The sequence below is a fragment of the Martes martes genome (assembly GCF_963455335.1).
Source record: "Martes martes genome assembly, chromosome: 7".
NCBI classification, from domain to species: Eukaryota; Metazoa; Chordata; class Mammalia; order Carnivora; family Mustelidae; genus Martes; species Martes martes.
The window spans coordinates 76632617-76638461 of NC_137894.1; the positions used below are offsets into that span (position 1 = coordinate 76632617).

General features: G+C 36.7%; 1 pseudogene across 1 annotated transcript; it reads right to left on the minus strand.

Moving 5' to 3' along the window:
- Nucleotides 1–3558: 3558 nt before the first annotated feature.
- LOC308346690 (small ribosomal subunit protein eS6-like) lies at nt 3559–4289 on the minus strand (annotated as a pseudogene). Its single transcript has one exon. The product of its transcript is annotated as a small ribosomal subunit protein eS6-like (transcript).
- Between the last annotated feature and the right edge of the window lie 1556 nt (nt 4290–5845).

Here is a 5845-nt window from a genome sequence, read left to right on the forward strand (position 1 = left end):
CGGATTGGGTTGTGATCCCAGGGTCCTGGGATCGAGCCCCACATCGGGCTCTCTGCTGGCTGGGGAGCCTGCTTCCTCCTCCCTGCCTGCCTCTCTGCCTACTTGTGATCTCCCTCTGTCAAATAAATAAATAAAATCTTAAAAAAAAAAAAAGATGTGAATCAGGTTGATTCCACATATTCATTTAGAGAGCGAGTCTGACAGAGGCTGTGCTCTTTTCAGCATGTGGGGTCTACAGTCAGCTTGGACATTGCCATCTCAGGCAAGCAGAGGGATAAAACAAAAATGCAAGCATAGATTCTATGAGTCTAGCAGTGGAGACAAACTCCAGAAATCATATAAAATCAGTGAGAGATTTCTCTATTCTGTACTTGGGAAAGGCTCCACAAATGATGCAGACGTTGAGCCTCGTAGTGAAGTAACCTGCTTCAAGGGACCTGCTCAGGGCAGTTTCATAACATTTAAGTCCAACTCCATGTGATTCTCAGAGATATTAATTCTCATCTTAATAATAATCCCTCTCCCTCTTTTTTTTTAACCTTTTATTCCCTATCCAATTAGGATGCCAAACCCTTGAACATAGGGACTTTAGAGATTTTTTTTTCTGTTAAATCTTCTGATATTAGTACAATGTCTCTAACATAGATGGTTTTTTTTTTTTTTTTTTTTTTTTTTAAGATTTCATTTATTCACTTGACAGAGAGAAAGAGAGAGAGCACAAGCAGGCAGAAAGGCAGGCAGAGGCAGAGAGAGAAGCAGGCTCCCCTCTGAGCAAGGAGCCCAATGCGGGGCTCGATCCCAGGACCCTGAGACCATGACCTGAGCCGAAGGCAGCGGCTTAACCCACTGAGCCACCCAGGTGCCCCTAACATAGATGTTTTGAAGAAATATTTATCTAGAGTGCCCTGATGTCTCACTATACCCTAACACATACACATTAAACTCTGTTCCATCTGGTGACTGCTACTTGAAATATAATAGGAGACAGATGTTTCTCTCTCCTAGATAGATGGCACCTTGAATCCTTATTCTCATAGATGAAACATTTTTAGTATAAATTAATGAGTTTAAGTGATTTCCATCAATCTCTTCCTTAAAGGTTTTTTTAATAAGTAGCTTATTTGGCAAATTTCTGAGTAAGGAGGAAGACATAAAGAATTAAATAATGGATAAATAAATAATTAAATTAAAGGTAGGGCTTAGAAGTCTTTGTCTACCTCTATTTTAACTTTAAGTACGTCTTAGTTTGTAGACTTCGCATTATGGTATTATGTTGGATCAGTTCTTTGGCAGAATATAGATCTTAGCTCTCTCACTGGCAACTGAGGATGAGAAATAATCTGACTTCTCCCTGTGTATGTCACAGTGTATCTGTCAGTCATATATCATAATTAATGATAAATGAATGACACTGGAATATACTACAAATTTCCGATAGGATTTAGAACTACTACAAGGGAGCACTGAGTTAGTAAATAAGCAGCAATGGCAAAATAAAAAGGTCTCCTTTGTTAGGAAATACACTACATGAGAGAATATCATATCAGATAAATACATGCTAAGTATCAGTTTTTTAAAAAAGCATACTAGGCTACTGAGCTTCTACTTGCCTTACTTTTTAAAAAAATTTTTGTTCAAATTCAATTTAGTTGATGTGTAGTGTATTATTAGTTTTCAGAGGTAGAATTTAGTGATTCATCAGTTGCATATAGCATCCAGTGCTCATTACATCAGATGCCTCGTTAATGTCCATCTTCCAATTACTCTGTCCCCTCCCCAACTCTCCTCCCCTTCAGCAACCCTCCCCTTGTTTCTTATAGTTAGGAGTCTCTTATGGTATTTGCCTCACTTTTAAAACAGAAAGTGACTGTGAGTTGATCCCAACCTACTTTTGAATAATGTTTGCAGTTAGTTCTCCCTTGAAAAATTTGGAGCTATTTTTTGTTTCCTGGAGAAACCTCAGGTTATTAGTGAAATTTCTGATACTACTGGCTTCAAGTTGTTCTCTGTCGGCTGCCTCATAGACATGCTGTCCTTCATTTATGCAGATGGCACAGATGACCCACTATCAGTAGGATATTGCATCAATTAATGGCACATAATTGAGAAATAACAGATTGGGGTTAGGGGTGCCGTCCGTGAGTAGAGAGAAAAGTTTTCCCAGCCAGGAGTATACTGGCCCATATGGAAATTAAATATGTGACCTTGACTTTAATACCACCAGGATCTAATTGAGTTAACCATCTCTGTCACACAATGTCGTATAAATAACTAATATTCTTGTCATTATCACCCCATGATATCTGTTAATGTTATAAATCTCTAAGTTTCACTTCAAATAATACTGTTTCCATGATGACATTTCTGATGATACACTTTTCTTCCCACATAGTACAGACTTAGCATTCTCCTGGAACCACTTTAAACTTTTTAAACTCGTAATTATTAAATACCACTTTAAATTAAAATTTGTAATTTAAGCTGACTGCCTAAAAGACTATTATAGAAAGCATTTCTAAATTCTAACTCATAAAATGTAATGCATAATGCTTGCTTATTAATAAAATAATAGCTATCACATATTGGGTTTTAAGGAGGCTTAACATTATTGTCTTCTCCATGAAGTTCAGGAAGCAAATGAGAAATAAAATACAGGAGTCACTACTAATCTTCCCACATGGGGTGATCAGGCCAAAATGCATTTTTTCTAGAGGCAGGCTGATTCAAAAGAGAGAGAATCTAGAAAAGGCAGAAACAAAGAAGCTGAGTTTCTTTATTCACCCTCACCAAATAGGATGAGGGATGAGGAAAAAAAAAATTCAGGAGATTTCTTTTCCTGAATTCCCTTGGCAGGGATACCTGGAGAATGGAAGGTCTCCCACACCATACTTACCTTTTCATAGCAAGTATACAGCATGTTTGATAATATGCTAAGCTGTTTACATGGGTGGCCTCACATTATCTTCCAGGTATGTTGTGAGTCAGGCATTATTATCTGCAAGAATAGAAGAGGGATCAGAGGCCCACCGAAGTCAGTTAACTTCTCAAATATTAAGTGAGAGGTCATGATTTTGAATTCAGGACTCTGATTCCTAAGCCTATATTCTTTGTTTCTATAATTTTCTGCAAATAAATTATTACATATAATAGTAGCAGCCAGGTGCTGGCAGATGGGGTAAAAATATTTCTTCTTTTTGAATGACTTTGTAACTTTAGATCAGCAGAAATAATGTTCAAAGCTGCTAATAAGCTTTATAAATGCAATCCAGTTCCCTGTCCCTATCCCCAATTCCCTTCCATTTTCTTGCCACTTTTTCACATTAAGAGATCCAGAGACAAATCTAGGAAGCATGTTTTAGAGAAAATAAGCTCATCCCTCCACCATTCAGTATTGCTCCAAATACTTATTCTACATACATTATAGATGCAAATGTTACTATCTATCCATCATCTGTCTATCTGCCTATCTAATCTATCATCATGAAGCTGCAGCTTTTGTTTTCTTTTTTTTTTTTTTTTTTTTTTGGTGTCTAATCTTATTTGTTACACTTAGAAAATCTAATATTTGAACTCAGACTTAGAGACAGAAGCTCTCAGAGAGGACAGCCTCCATCTCTTGGCAATCTGTTCCTGGAGTTTTCTTTGGCCTTTATTCTCTTGGCCAAAAGTTTAGCATGTTCTGCAACTCTTCCTTATTTTTCTTGGTACATTGTTTCCTTGGAGTAACACACCAGTGTTTGTGTTGGAGGACGGGGGAGTAATAGGATGCTGAATCTTCAGTGCTTTGGTTCTCAGTTTCGTTTCTTCTTTGTTTAGGGGCTTTCTCACAAAGTACTTGGGAGACGTCACCTTCTTTAGAGGAACTGAAAAGTTTGCAGATTCTGCTACCTCTTCTGGGGCCCAGGTGTTGAGGCACAGTAGTATCAGTGAGTCCAGGAATATCCTTCTCTCCTTTTTTCACAATGACCAAGTTGAGAACACTGAGATTGGCATCCACAATAGAACCTCAAACAGATTTGCACTTTTTTCTCCAGTCCTCCTTGGTAAGGAATGCCCCTTACTCAGCAGCAGGTAGACACAGTCATGGGTCAAGACAACCAGCTTCATGGGGAAGACTTGTTATTGCCACCATTGATTTGGACCATGTAACCCTTCCATTCTTCATCCAGAGCACCAGCAGCAACTTCTGTGGCCATACGTTTCTCATAAAAGGTACAAAGTTTGCATTCACCGTCCATTTCAAAGAGTTTCTCACAGCCATTAGCTGGAAAAGAAGTGTTCAGCTTCATCCCAAAGGAGCCTACTATCTCCCAGGTGCCACGCAAAAGAACGAGCTATAGTACTGAAAAATACCTTCGGCAAGAGCTTGGCTTTTTTGATCAATTAACTCTGTTCAATACTTGTGACTTTACTGGTATCCATTTTGACTGGTAATTTGACCAATCTAGAGTTTCTTAGATAACTTCAGTCTAAAAAGTCTGTGTTTAGGTAATACTGCCTTTGGTTTTTCAACTAAAGTTGTGTTTTTTATATGTCCCACATATGGTGACTGATCATGAATTTCCTCATGGTAAAAATTAACTTGAACACGTAATGCAACTTACTTTTATTATGTGTATTTCATATCTTCCTGAACTCTTTCAGCTATTTCCTCTGTCTTAAATAGCCTCCCCTTTTTGTGGGTCCATGAAACTCCTACTCTTTATTAAAGTCTCAAATATTAAGCTACTCAGTAAAGATTTTTAACTTCTTTTTCTGCTTCCTATTGTATCCCCTTCCATCATCAGTACTTCTGTGTAATACTGAATTTTCACTTGTTTCTATTATTTTAACTGTGTAGTAAAAGGAAGAGATTGCATCTAAATTATTTCCCTATACCTTTATTTTAATTATTTATTGACATAAATTACTCATAAAACATATTTATAAATTTATTATTATAAACTTATTCAAATTTATTATTCACTTAAACATTATTGCACATTATTTTATCAAATATGATATTTACCAAAAAAACAGTACACAAAAAATCACCTGATTTTAGTGCAATAGTCCACACCAAACTTGAATAAATTATATATTTCTTAAATTATAGTTGTTTTCTCTGTTACAGACAGAATAATCATGTGTTTTTGTTGTTTTGTTTTGTTTAAAGATTTTATTTATTTATTTGTCAGAGAGAGAGAGGAGTGAGAGCAAGTACAGGCAGACAGAGTGGCAGGCAGAGGCAGAGGGAGAAGCAGGCTCCCTGCTGAGCAAGAAGCCTGATGAGGGACTCGATTCCAGGACGCTGGGATCATGACCTGAGCCGGAGGCAGCCGCTCAACCAACTGAGCCACCCAGGCGTCCCGCAATAATCATGTGTTGTTAAGAAAGCTTCTGATTTTTACAAATGAAGTGTACTGTCTCTTCCATTATCAGCAAAGTAATATTTGATTAAGTTTCTTCCTTTTCCTTTAGCTACTGTGTACTCCACGTCTGCAGTTTTATTATCATCTTTTTAGTCTCTCAACACCAGATTTTTTTAACCTATGGAAAATGAGGTAGTGAGTCATGTAGGTGTCTCACCATCTCAAATTTTTAATTAATAGGTCTCAACAAGCTGTTTCCTCAATGCTTTATTTTCACAACTGCATAACCATTCATTTTGTTTCTCTATGGATTTTAATCCTCTTGTAACCTAAATGTGACATTGCATAAATATGATAATTTGTTTTCTTTTATTATTTATTATTTATCCCTGTAAAGAAGATTTCAATCCATTTTATTATTCTATCTATTTTAAGTCTATTAATCTTTCTCACCATAATTACATGGTGATATAATATGAAGAAAAATGCAGTAC